Below are 14853 nucleotides of genomic sequence, written 5' to 3'. Positions count from 1 at the left end.
AGGGGAAAAGCAGTGTCGTGTACCTGAAAAGAAATATATATATATATATATAACAATAAGAAAATGGAGGGGAATATAAGGTACTCATCAACTTGCAGACACTGTATTCCGTTGATTAATCTGTTTATTTTATAACCAAAATGACAAAAAAGACAATATACAGACACTTATGACATACCATGCCATATCAACAATTAAGATTTCAAATTTAAAGGGCATTTAGCAATTGGAGAAGGGACAAAATCTTACAGCTGTTTTGGCCTAGCTTTGGCATGCCCCATTCTATCTCTGTAGCTCCAGTACGCTGGAGTAATTAGTAGATGAAAATGATGTAATGGGGGTACATGCATGATTCACTAGGCCTCTTCAGAGATTTACAAAATTCAGGACTCTTCTGTTGTTAGACGATGTATGAGGGTTCAGCAATTTCTTGTCAAACAACCTCACAGATGATTTGTTTATAGTGATCAAATGTTTGTGTACACATAAGCTCACTCCCTCCATCAGATCAACATTAACACAACAGGTGCCCCATCTGTCACATGTCAGATGATGAAATGATCACAGAGCAATGTGAAATGAAGTGCTTTTGCTCGAGAACACAACGCAATGCCCCATCTGAGAATCGAACCTATGATCTTGCAATTGTGAGTACAACACCCTAACCACTAAGCCATGTGCCTTCACATATACATACATACATGCATACACACACAAACAAATATATATGATGGGGCCGCCCATCGAAGACAATGTCTAAGTGTTCGGTTTTGGTTGAACAACCTGTACAAATGATTTGTTTATGGTGATTAAATGTACGTGTACATTAGCTTAATCCCTCCATCAGATTGACACTACATGAACAGGTGCACAGTGCACCACATATCAGGTGTTGAAGTGAGTGCAGAGCAACTTGAGATGAAGTGTTTTGCTCAAGAAACAGTGCATCACCCAGTCCAGGAATTAAAACCATGATCTTGCAATCATGTGCGTAACACCCTAACCACTAGGCCATACGCACTCACATGTGTGTGTGTGTGTGTGTGTGTGAGTGTGTGTGTGTGTTCATGGATGTGTGGGTGGATGTTTGTGTAATCTTGTCTTGACATCATGCAATAGTTGTAAATGAGCATCACCATCATACAAGCAGTGTCCTTCATTTCCAGTCTTATGTGGAAGCATGTCTGACTATAGGGAAATATTACTCTGCTTTGGAAACAGATGAGGACGGACAACAGGAAGTGCATCCAGCCGTAGAAAATCTGCCTCAATGAATTCATCCAACCCATGCAAACATGTAAAAATGGACATTAAAACAATGATGATGATGATAGTGTTACAAATATATAGTGTTTATATTAAAATATTAATGATTCTGGGGCCACTGATAAGGTACACCATGAGCTTTCAGCATAATCTGTAGAGGAGAAATTATTTGGAGCTATTAACAATTTGATGTTGAAAAGGTTTTGTTAGCTTAGTTCACAGACATATATTCTGAAAGCTTAGTAGAGTTAGATATGGTCTGTTTTATTTATTACTAATTTCTCTATGTTATAAATGCTTGGGGTCATAGGTGATTGAGGGGGTCACATAAGTGTTATTTTTAGTTGAAAATCATTTTATTGATCACAGTTAAAGGTTTTGAACTCAAGCTGAAGGCTAATCAATTATAAAATCTAGGCCATCACTCTTCCACCAATCCACAATCAACTATTGTAAATTATGGTGTTGCTAGAGCAATTTCTGATAGAAATAATGAGTTTATTGATCATGCTCTATTATACCTTTTTTATGGATGTCAAAGCTAGTTTAGTCATTATAGAAATATATGTAATTTTATCTTGAGATCCTAGAGTAACTGGTTAAATTTCATAACATAAATTCCATCAGTCTATGCAAGCATGGAAAAGGGAAATTTAAATAATGATGATAACGATAATGATTATGATAAAATATGGCTGCTGTAACATTGAGATATTGTATATTTAGATTCATGTACTGTTGCTTAATTTAAATAGTAACAGTCTTTTATGAATAGTTAAAATATTACTTATTTTTAAATTCATATTGTAAATTTTGTTTTGAGACATCTACCAATTCTCACTCATTTAATCTGGAAAAAGTACAAATATATTATTTTTACCAGAAAATGATTATTTTTAATAAGCAGCTACGAGCTATAGTTGCAAATGCACCTACATCAGAGGCTCTTGTAAAGCAAGTCTAGCTAACTGTAATAAGAGCTGTTGATACAGTGACAATTTATCCTCTTGTTTTGGATATGGTTCATAGGGCAGAATTCCTCTCTGTTTGTCCATGATGTTATCTGGCCTGTCTTTGTTTATGATGCAATGCTTATGGCTCCCTGCAATTCAAACTGTCTTAAATGTTGTTATTTCACTTTGTAATTCTCAGATTTTTTAGACAATGTGAACAATATAATGGAATTTATAGATCTAGATTAAGTATAATGCTCAAGAAGGTTCTTTCACTAGTGCAGGCCTGTTACTTTTATTGAACTTTTGAATAAATATTGCAATGAGGAAATAATCATTTGACTCACACAGCTTTGATCTAATCTTAGTTTGGGAAACATGAAAACACGATACCTTAAATTTCTAATTAAACTAGAAAGTTAACTAAAATGTTTGAATTAAGGATAGAGCAATGACTCGAAGGTTGAAGATTGATCTTTATTGTTCTATTGATAGAGAGGGTAAAGACTCCCTTTGGTCACAAGTGACCATGGGATTAGACCTAGAAAGTTCTCTGAGGCACAAATCCAGGTAAGGTTGTTTTGTGGAAGAACAGCAGTCACCCATATATACCAATCTCTCCTCTCCACATCACCAATGTTGTCCAAGGGAAGGGTATAGACTGATACAGCTTGGCACCTGTGACGTTGCAACACATTTCTACAGCAGAGTAACTGGAGCAATGTGAAATAAAGTGACTTGCTCAAGAACACAACATACAGCCTAGTCCAGGAACCAAGCTCACTACCTCATGATTGTAAGCCCAACACTCTAAAACCTCTGAGCCAGATTCTTGCTATGTTGAAGCCAACATTGATTTTACAGCTTTCTGGAACCCAAGTAATTAATATTAGGGATACAGTGTATAAGTGCTTGGAAAGCTATACTAACACAGCATTTCTCAAACTATGGGGTTTCTTAACTATCACCATCAATGCTAAAATGGCTATAAAAGAAATGATGGGTTGAAAATGGAAAATATTGAAATGAAGAGATTTTTATCAAACTCTGACTGACATAAAAATAACTTGAAAGGGAATTATGAATTCAGGTATTATTATTTAGAATAGCCCAAATGTAGGTGAATGTTCTTGTTCAGTATACAAATCAAGAATGTTTTTCTTTAGATCAAGGTTTTCTGATGTTCTTGTTTACAGTTTAGACAGACACAAGTTTGTAAATCTAAATTGTTAAACTCTTTGCTCAAGAAATGCTTAGTCTTTCCAGCCACTTTTGCAACATCTTTTAGAGATCTTACCTGATCTCCCTTCTTGTCCAAATCAGTCAGTTCTTCCTCATTCTGTTTGATCTTTCCATTATTGTACAAATGCTCTTTTACTATTACCCTGCTGTCATCTCTTGCATGCATTTTACTAATGTTGTTCATATTCTTCTTTACTGATCTGATCCCTTCAGCCTTTGAGATTATTTTATACCATGCCTTTCTCATTGTTGCTTCTTTGAATGCAATTAGTTTGTGAAATAAGCTGAGAGCAGAAAACAGCCGGGAATCTGATGCGTCACCTGTTGCTTGTTAGAGAGAAAAATAGAGATAGAATGATAATTGAAAGTAACTAGAATAAATGCAGATCATTTCTTCTTGACTATTCTGTCTTTGAGTAAGGAAATGAGTTTAACTTCAGAGAATTGATCCGATCAACAGAGGAATGAGACACTTTCAAACAGGGAATACCACCTCATTTAACATACGGGGACAAATGATATGTATAGCAAAGTCTAGTTCATTTGAATACTCAGCTGCTTAAGTGCATTTGCTGTTGATGAGATTCAAAAAGAAGTGATTGGTACCTGTTTAGTGAATTATTGGGTTAGAGGATTATCCCAGTGATGCACCTTATAATTCAGAGATGGTTAGCTCATCAGTTAATTTCTGGAAGAATTGGTCCAAGAAAGTTTGGTATATTTTAGGTTCTTTGATGTAAAGATTTCGAAATTTTTGCATGAAGAAATGCAAAATATTTTTACAAAAATTAAAACATTAATTGGTAAAACTGAGCATCTGTACAGCGTGCCATGAAAGTGCCTGGCTTAGTGGTTAGGGTTTTTGGCTTACGATTGTAAAGTCATGAATTCGATTCCCTGTGGTGCATTATAACCTTGAGCAAGTTACTTTATTTTACGTTGTTCCAGCCCACTCAGCTGGCAAAAATGTGTTGCACGTATAATTCAAAGATTCTGTGTCACACTGAATCTACCTGATAGCTATATTAAGGGTGCATACGCCTGTGGAGTGCTCATATACTCGCATGATAATTTCATGAGAAGGCTGTTCTATTGATTGGATTAACTGGAACACTTGACATCATGACCAATGGAGTGCTAGTACAGTGTGTTACTATAATTTGAAGTCAGTTGATTGGTCGCTTCTGTTACCAACTTTTGGATTACAGAGGCAGTAAATGCGAATAAACCCTTTAATTGTGAAATTAAATTTCATGGTTATTCCAGTATTGATGTATAATATTTACCAAAAAATAGAATTGGTATTTTCTGTAAGTCATGTTACCTCAATAAACTTGACATGTTCTTTTATTTGTTTCAGTCATTTGACTATGGCCATGCTGGAGCACCACCTTAAAGGGTTTTAGTTGAAGAAATCGATCCCAGGATTTATTCTTTGTAAGCCTAGTACTTATTCTATTAGTCTCTTTTGCTGAACTGTGAAGTTACAGGGATCAGTTGTCAAGCAATGGTGATAGGACAAACACAGAGACAAAGACACACACACATAAATACACACACATATAAAATGGGCTTCTTTCAGTTTCTGTCTACCAAATCCACTCACAAAGCTTTGGTTGGCCTGAGGCTATAGTAGAAGACATTTGCCCAAGGTGTCACACAGTGGGACTGAACCTGGAACCATATAGTTGGGAAACAAGCTCCTTACCACACAGCCACAACAAAAAATACTTTAAAACAAGACATTCCTCAACACAAGATAGGTTGGTGTATAAAACTGCTTTTTGTAGTTAAACAATTAAATTTTGGGCGGATATATCTAGATTTTGTAGTAAAAGGGTTAAGTGGATCCTGATACTAATGTTCTCAGTAAAAGAGATATGAGAGTGCAATACTGTGAGAATGATAAAGTTTATGAAGTATATCTTGGTTTCTTGATAGATAAATACAGACACACCAACTTGACATGTACCTTGCTTTCAATGCGGTTATAATATGACAACTGACTTGGACAGATTGTCAGTGATATAAAAGAATCATCCTAGCTGATGTCGCTAGCAGAGTTTTATAACTAGCAAGCTTCTAAGTAAGCCAGTAATTTTTATTTGTTTATTTTTTATAATGACCAAGTCTGAGGAAAAAGGGCAGGGCCTCTGGTAGGAGGAAGTAAACTTCTGACTGAATGTCTGGCAAGAGTGTAGACACAACTGAAGATAGTCAAAGATCCAGATAATGGCATTAAAGTGTACAGTGGGTTATGTCTGTTGCTTCAAAACAGGAAGGGTCCTTCTGACCGGCATACAAGTTCTTTCTACAAAATTTCCCTTGGGGCTTTGGCTGTCCTGCACCCATATTTAACACTCATGTATTGCTGTAATAAAGCTTATTACCATGAATTTCTTACTCCACCACAGATTAATTGCTGATAACTTCATAGATGGATGCTGTCTTCAGCTTTCTATTTGGAGATATAGTGTTATAAGTAGATGGTTATATATATATTGGAAATTATTATCATGGAACACTTAATATTTCAGAAATTAATAGTTAATGTTGAAAAGACAGCTTTCCTTACATCAGAAAAGATTGTATCTAATTTATTAAAAGATGTGTGAGTGTGTTTGTGCCCATATGTGTTAGAGAGAACAGAAGTGAGGTTTTTTTTCAGTAACATTTAAGGTCACAGTAAAATTATTTTTGAAACAGTAATTTAATTTTTAGCTAGATATAAAATTTAAAATTCAGATAGAACATGAAAATTTCAGATTTACTGTCTAAAGCTTTAAATATGTTGTTGAAAGGTGTGAATGTTAAAAAAAAAAAAATCAACACAGCACAGCTAACAATTCCATCTAATGAGATGTGATAGTTTTGATTCCATATCTGACTGAAATGTAGATTCTCTGTATACATTCCCATGATAATACCATGTTTCTGCTACTGTATATCTATTACGATGTCAGCAGCTACTACCATTTATCTACATAGCTTTCAGCTTCCCCTTACACCTTGCTCTCCTCTTTTAGATTCTCCGGAATCTTTGCTCTTTCAATTTGTCTCTCGCTGCACACCTTAACAATAAGAAAGAGGAGACTTTCAGTTAAATAGTAGTTCGCCTCTAAATATTGGCAAGGAGACAAACTATCTGGACTGAATAACAGTTTAATGTCTAGCTTGTTTTGAACAACATCATGCAAGCCTCTTTTTATATCAAATGAATATTTTGATTTCCAACTTGAATTCAGTTAATTTTAGCTCGAAGAAAATTAACCTTCGGACATGGCTGATACTATTTCACACGATGTAATTTTGTTTCGCCATCACACGCCATCACCTCTACACCAGTAAGTATAACTGAAATATTTTCTCCTCGTTTGAACAACTAAACTAACTTTAGGCCATTGTGCTACTTATTCTACAACTGAGCAGTCAATCAATTAAAGTCCAGAAAGTTCACAGTTAATCTCATAGCTGTCCGTCCATATGATTGTTTTCTTTCCTTTGTTCTGTTTGTTTCTCCGACAACAGTGAAAGCTACATCGACTGAGACTCCTGTCTTTACAACATAGATAATTGACAGGCAAGATGGGGTGGCGAGGTAAACTGATGGATAGTCTGTCAAATTATAGTTTTCTCATTAACATGGAAATAGAACAGAGTAAGACAACTAGCTCTCTCCCTTATTAATATTCCTTCGTTGTTTTATTTAATCTAAGAAAGCCTGCTGTACTCTGGTTATTAGGATTTGCCTTTCATAGTTAATATTTTTTAAAAAGGATTCTGTTCATAAACTTCTTTGATTAATTCCGTAATTATATTAGTCCCTCTTCGTATAAATTTAAGGATTTATATCTTAGATTATTCTTTTGTCTCGATCAATATTATCAATGTTCATTTGTTGTTATCACTAGAAAAAATACGGCGGGAAATGTGGGATGCTGGTAAATATTTAGCGAAACAAATATGCGACTTAATTTTCTTTTTACCAAATTACATTTGGAAAACGGCATGAATATCACCATATCTCCCTTACCTTAGTAAATCTGGAGGAGGTTTCACTGTTATTATATGAACAGAAATAAGAACACAAAACAAAACGGGCTGCGACACAATGTTCTATTGTTTATCAACGATGTTACTAGAGCAAGCAGTCGTCAACTTTTCGTCGAGATCCATTGTTCTTCGACATACTTCAACTAGATATTCTATAATTACTGAATCACAGTTCTTACTAACTCCCGGAATTCTTTGTACATTATAAACAAATAGGTTTCGAGATACGCACTGGGCTTTGAAATGTGGAATTCATTTTTTTTTCTTTACATGTAAATCCGGGTAGAATTTTGATTTGTATAACGTGTTGCTTGTAAAGTAATACTTTCCAGACACTTCGTTTTTACATGGTACGCTGTAATATCAATAGTAAATAAATATACTGCAACTTAACACATCGGTACTACTATGCTGGCTTAATTTAAATTCAATTTGAAAGAAGTGAACTTTTTAATTGATTTTATAAACAATAGAATAATGCCTCGATTTTTCTGCTTCTCAGAAGTCTACTTTGTACAAGCTGGAAATTTCTATATTTTAGTTGCCATAAGATGTTTAGATATTAAGAAGTGCTCAAGACTTTTTTCATTTTTAAACAATTGAAATTATGCTGCTAATAAATAGTTACTATTACAAGTAAATATTATACATCAACAAATAGTATTCCCTGATATTTTTCCTTTCTAGGTTACTAGTTTCATGTAATATGCCGTCTGAGAGAATATTCATTTTTAGGAATATGTTTTTGCTTACATAATTTTCAGAATTTAGTTCAAAATTATCAACATTAAGCATATTGATATGAGATAAAATTAATCTTTCTTCACTATATTTACAAATAGTATTATCTCACTTGGAGAAGTCAAGTAGTTTCTAATCTTCTCTCCTGATATTAAAATTGGGAATGGGGAATCGAGTACTATATAGAGAAAAGTACACAAAACTTGTGCTTATCAGTCATACATTAATAGAAAGAAGACAGTTATGTAACATCTTCAGTGTTACTTTTTGCTAGTCTTTTTATATAGTTAAATAACTATTTCATTTTCTGGAGATAGGCAAATCCTATAATATTTCCCCGTTACCTCTTTGATTTGTAAGGTTTGTGTGGTTTATTAATTAAGGAAGGGCCGACAACAGTGCATTTTATTAGCCACTCTATTTGCTATAAATAGCTGCCAAATCTGTAACTGATCAAAGGTGAAATATATTGTGGACCTAAAGAGGAAAGCTAGTCTTGGTGCAGATTTAGCTGTTATAGATGTATGGGATTGACACAATTGATTATCAGAAATTCTTAGTCCCATTACTTACAAGGGTTTTGAGTGTTTTACATGTCAAAGCTTTCCTGTGATTGTGTCTTGGTGTTGTTTGGTGAAACTAAGCTGTCATGAGCCCAATGAAAGGTGTCTGAGATTTCTATACGTAGAATCGGAGCAAATATGGTGTAAAGTAAACGATGGTATCTTGAAAAAGAGTTATGTGGGACATAAAACTTAGCCTGTAACTAAATTTGATAAAATGTACATTGAGATAGTCTTTTTTTTTTTTTTTTGAGGATACTTTATCCTAAAGATGAAAAATGATATAGGTTATGTTTGGTGCTACTTTAACATGTAATCTACCTGGCCATTTACACTTTAGTGTGCAGTCTAACCCCACCCTTAACTTTAATGCTAATCCTAACCCAGATCAGGATTTTCACAGCATAGAATATGGATACAGTGGTAGACTGCATGCTAAAGTAGCACCCCGTGCTCTTTATATGTTCAAGTTAGCATTTTGACTTCACATTCTTGGATATAATAATACATATTCCATTGTGGTCTTCCTTTTGTTTTTTAAATGACATGATGTTTTTTGAGTTATATTTGGTACTATTTCTAATAGATTCAATAACTATGTAGAAAACTTCTGGTTTACAAAAGAAAATTTAAGAATTTCAGTGGGTAAATTGTTTTTAGATTGAAAAATACATTATAATTATTTGCACTTGTGCAATAAATTGTGACTACATTTTTTTCTTATCAATGGGAGATTCTGAGATGTGCAAAGGTGGGCACCATTAATCGAAAAGTTAACTTTGTTAACTGTTAATCCATTAACCAAAAAGTTAACTTTGATAATTGTTAATCAGTTAATTCTTTAAAAATGTAACAGAAGTTATCAATAAACCATTAACATTGCTTTTTATTATAGAAAAAAACAAAAAATCAGTTTTTGCTCCAAAAATACCTTTAAAAAATGCCAAAACTATAAAACCAGCCTTATTTGGCCTTTTTAAGGGCCTTAGAACCCTGAAACTATAGTTTTTTTGTTTTGTTTTGTTTTTTTTATTTAGAGTTTAAAAATGCTGGTTAAATAATTTTAACTCTTAAAAGACCTAAAAAAGGCTGATTTCATAGTTTTTGCCCTTTTTTTTTTTAGGTTTTTAAAGGCTTTTAGAACCAGAAAAAGGTAAAAAAAAAACACTGAAATGAAACAATATTAGTATTAAACTAAAAAAGTTTATTGATAAAGTGGCTGTAAAAAAATAAAAATAAAAAATGTAATACACAATATATACATAATTTAATTTTTCTTCTTTTTGTTCTTCATTTTGTTCATGAGATTCATGTTGCCCTTCATGAAAATTAGCATGTCAAAGTTTTCATCAGACAGAGATGATCTCTTGGCCCTCATATTGTCCTTACTCATAGAGAACAAATGCTCCACTGCAGCACTCGAGGGGATGGCTGTGTTGAACTTGATGAACATGTCCGTCAACACTTGCTCACCCAAGAAGGCAGCATCTGTCAGCAAGTCTTTGGAGTTGGTCTCCAGCCAGATCTTGACCAAATTCTGGGCCTTGTCCTTGAGTGGCCTGTGGCTCCTGCTCCTCTCTTTTGGTTGGGTGACACCACTGAAGAAGTCATCCTCATTCTTTCCGTTGTTGCGGCTCACTTTGTCAGACTGCTGCCTCATGGCCTCCTCAGCCTTACCCTCCATGCTTTTCCTCACCTTGACAACCTTGGTGTTGTCATATTTATCCAACCAGACGAGGCAAAACCTGGGGTGGAAGGCAGCAGCCAGCTAGCATTCCTCATCCTCCAGGAGGGTTCTAAGCCTTTTGTTGATGCCTGCTCAAAGTGCATCAACCGAGGGGCTGCAGTAGATGAGGCCCTTGGACTTGAAGTCTTTGAGCCTAAAGATCATTGCAACAACTTGAGTTAACAGAAGTTAAATGCAACGGAAGTTAATTAGTCTGATAATGATTTCCAAAGTTAACTTGCTATGTAAGTGCTATATACATGAATTGTAATGGCATACGATGTGGTATCAAAAAGTTCTTGGACTAGTTATGTTTAATCAAAAATAACTTTTTTACCTAAGTTTTACCATCATCTCCTTCAAAATAGTCACCTTTATACAGCAATACACTGGTTCCAGCATTCCTCCCACTTTTGGAATCCTGCTTGGAAGTCGTTTTCCATTAGCAAGTTAAAGACCTTCTGCAATTTTCTCTGGATCTTGATAACGGTGTTAAAACTGACCTTTGGATTGCTTTTACATCTTGGGGAAGAGATGGAAGTCTGCAGATGCTAAATCTGGTGAATAGGGCAGGTGCGGAAGTGATGTCATATTGTTTTTGGTGAGAAACTCATGAGTGAGGGGAGTTTGGTGATGGTGTATTGTCGTCATGAAGAATTCAATTCTTCACGCTCCACAGATATGGTCACTTTTGCCAAATATCCTCCCTCAAACACTTTGAAATGTTGCAGTAGAACTCCTGACTGACAGTCTGGCCCTGGGGGATGAATTCTCGATGCACAATACTGCGGATGCTGAAAAAGACAATGAGTATGCTCTTGACTGACCTGCAGCTCTGTCATGCACCCATGCCACTCAAAACATTGCATGTCACCCATTGCCTCATTGCTGTAATCTTGCTGAAGCATGCTCAGTGTCTCTGTAGCAGACTTCCCTAGTTTAATGCAAAATTTCATGTTGGGTCTTTGTTCCAACTTCCTGTCCATGACAGAAATCGCTGACTACAGCATACACATGATCACAAAAACACAAATTTCACAACTTGCAAAGTAAATACAGTGATGTCACTCAGTACACTGCCTCATGAAGGTCACTGCTAGCTCTCACTGTGCACACAACCATGTGCTGTCATCTGTTGGGATGCAACCGAACTAGCCTGGGAACTTTTTGATAAAGCCTCATAATACTCTGCAAGAAGTACTCTAATGACATAGCTCTCTGTATAAGCTGTTATATAATGACACAGTTCTGTATGTATAAGAGGTGGTTAGTAGTATAAAGTATTGAGGTGCAGTTTATCCTAAGCAATGTTTTTATGGAGACAGCACTGTTGGTCTGCTGTAGAAGCCTGTATGGACTTGAAGGCCTAAGAGGTGAGCAGAAAACTCAAGGCCTGCACCAGGGGTACACACTCTAGCTATGTCACTGTAGGTGGTGTAATGACATAGCTCTGTATATGAGGTAGGGACCTATGAAGAAATAGCTTTGTATAATAATGATGAGGTTGTGTGATATGACATAATAATGTATAAAAAGTGGTCCAAGGATGTAGGGCTATAATGATATAATGATTACAAGAGGAATGATAACCTAATAAAGCATAGAGTATTTAACATAACTAGAGATTAAATCATATTTTTTTTTTATTTGTCTCTTCATGGACAATCTGGTAATTGTTGTTTGCTGTTTAGCTCCATATCAACCTTGCCAAAGCATATCTATGAGCAGTGAGATTCCCGCTATTCTATGAACATCCCATTGTTATTCCAAGCATAACTTATTTAAAATGACATGATTCAATGAGTGTGTTTATTAATTTTTTTTTTTAAGACAGTAGTTGTGAGTGATTTAAAGAAGATTTGGTTGTTATTTCTAGTAAGTCAAGCAGCCACATAGATGCTTGAAAAGCTCCACGATCTATTTAGCTAATATTTATTCTTAGTTTTAAGGCAATAAATAGATGAGACACAAACATCTCTATGGACACAACACCATTTTGTTACATGTTACTTTCCTTGTAGGTGGTATTGAACTTAGTGTAACTGTTGTTTAGAGCAGTGTTATACCAGTTTATAGTATAAACTAATGAAGCTGAAATGACAACCAAATGTCCCTACAACCAAACCCTTCAGTCTTAAATAAGGAAATGATAAATGGTTAATGTAGTCCCAGACATGCACATAACAAAAGAGGGTGGTCACTGCTGCAATCATCATCATCATCATCATTTAACGTCTACCTTCCATACTAGCATGGGTGGGATGGTTTCACAAGAAACAGCTAGGCCGAAGCCTGCACCAGGTTTCTATGACTGTTTTGGCAGGAGTTTTACAGCTGGATGTCCTTCCTAACCCCAACCACTCAACAGAGTGGACTTAGTAGTGCTTTTTTCGTGGCACAAGCACAGGCAAGGTTTTTACATTTGGATGCCCTTCCAAATGCCAACCACTTTACAGTTTGGACTGGGTGCTTTTAAGTGGCACCTGCACTGACAGGGTCACCAAGTACTTGCAAGACAAAAAAAAAACTTTCAAGAGGGGAGGAGGCATTGGAAGAGGTGATCTTGTGTTGGATGACGAAAAGGTTGTAGTGAGACAGATACAGGTATCTTGCTGTAGAAAAAGTACAAGGTTACCTGGCCAGAGAGAGAAAGATCAGGAATGAAGACAGAGGGGAGTGCAGGAGAAGGAGAGAGAGTGGGAAACAGCAGGATAGAGATGGTGGCAAAATGCTGGGCATACTCACAAGGAACAGGGATCAGAATATAAATGGGATGGTTGAATAAAGGAAGAGAGAGATATAGATGGTGGCAAGTGCTAGAGCATACCCTTGAGGTTCAAATGCCATAATATATGTGGCAGCAAAGAAGCTCCTGGGCAGATAGTCAACATGCTAGAAATAGTAACTAAGAGGACACATTAAATGATATAGGCTTTGATATACATATAAAAAAATAAGATGGAATACCTTCGACCATGTTTGCTCAATAATGACAGTTTAAAGTTAGATGGATTGGTTGTTTATTAACCTATCAAATTTAACTGGCCTGCTAGTACCATTGTCCAGGAGGTGGCACATTGCTAAATGTGAACAGTTTGTGGAGCCACCAGTGAGAGCTGACAACAGACCTTTTGTTGCAGCAGTTGGGTGTATCATGTGCATCTGCAACAGTAAAATACTACTTCTGGAGTTTCCTCACTTGTGGATGGCTTGATATTGGTGGAGCAGTTTCAAAATTGCATTCACCTGATGTGCATTAAGAAATATTGTCTGTGTATAAGAGATGGTGTTTTGGTCTTCTTCAGAATAGGACAAACAAGACCATATCAATTATTCAACCATATATGCACTATTGTATCAAGTCAAACTGTGGAATTTAACACTGCACCTTGCCCTTTTGTGAAATAATGTTAATGGCTAACAGATGTATAAATTGATCTGTTCTAATTATTGAATAAAATGTGTACTATAAACTGGTGCAAGAGATGGCCCTACTCAATATGTAGAAAAGGTGTCAGGAGAAAGCTATGGACATGTAAGAGGTGTAGAGGTATCACTGGGAGACTAACAGAGAAATTAGTCTTTTCATGTGGTGAAAGATGTGCAAGTGCATTAAACACCAGGAATGTATAAAGAAATAGATTCCCTCAAATGTTGTGGAGCATCCTTAGAAGTTGTAGATAGTTTCCATTACTTAGGTGACCCAGTTAGTAGTGGTGGAGGTTGTTCCAAAAACATAGCCACTTGAATAAGAATAGGTTGGGCAAAGTTCAGAGAACTCCTATCTCTGTTAGTAAGGAAGGGCATCCAGCTGTAGAATCCATGCCAAAATAGATGTGGAACCTAGGCAGTTCTCCAGCTGGCTAGCCCCTTGTCAAACTGTCCAGTGCGGAAAACGGATGTTAAATGATGATGATGATGAAGGGTTGTTCAAGACATTAGTGAAATTATTTTCCTTGAGCTTTTGAACTTTACTGTTAAATTAAAAATGCTTAAGATCCTAAGTGAATCTTTAAACAAGTCAGTTGTAGTTGCTTTGCACTCAATCAACTCTTATTGAGGAGTCCTATTATCAAAGTTTCTCCAGCTGTGACTATCACAGATATTTTTTTATATTGTAGACTATAAAGTCCTATAAGTTTTTCTTTATCATCATTTAAGACAGTAGGTTGTGATTTGATTGGTTGAAGTGAATCTTTCAGTAGCTTAATTAATTGGTTAATTGATATATTACTTTATATATTTAGATATGTATTTATGCACGTGTGTGTGTGTGTATGTATATATATATATATATATATATATATAT

The 14853-nt window shown here is 35.5% G+C and overlaps 1 protein-coding gene and 1 long non-coding RNA gene across 2 annotated transcripts in view; both read left to right on the top strand.

Annotated features, from left to right (window-relative positions):
- LOC106871825 (uncharacterized) overlaps nucleotides 1-4940 on the top strand; it is an 89448-nt gene extending 84508 nt beyond the window's left edge. Inside the window, exon 3 of the long non-coding RNA XR_001409702.2 lies at nucleotides 4822-4940. This is a non-coding gene — a long non-coding RNA (uncharacterized LOC106871825). The remainder of the gene's footprint in view (nucleotides 1-4821) is intronic.
- Nucleotides 4941-6317: 1377 nt separating this feature from the next.
- LOC106871829 (prominin-1-A) overlaps nucleotides 6318-14853 on the top strand; it is a 144619-nt gene continuing 136083 nt past the window's right edge. Inside the window, exon 1 of the mRNA XM_014918539.2 lies at nucleotides 6318-6805. The gene's annotated coding sequence lies outside the window, so the exon portion shown is untranslated. The remainder of the gene's footprint in view (nucleotides 6806-14853) is intronic.

This window comes from Octopus bimaculoides, chromosome 4 (genome assembly GCF_001194135.2).
Source record: "Octopus bimaculoides isolate UCB-OBI-ISO-001 chromosome 4, ASM119413v2, whole genome shotgun sequence".
Lineage (NCBI taxonomy): Eukaryota > Metazoa > Mollusca > Cephalopoda > Octopoda > Octopodidae > Octopus > Octopus bimaculoides.
The sequence above is the reverse complement of the archived record's forward strand: the minus strand, read 5'-3'. Positions and strand labels throughout refer to the sequence as shown.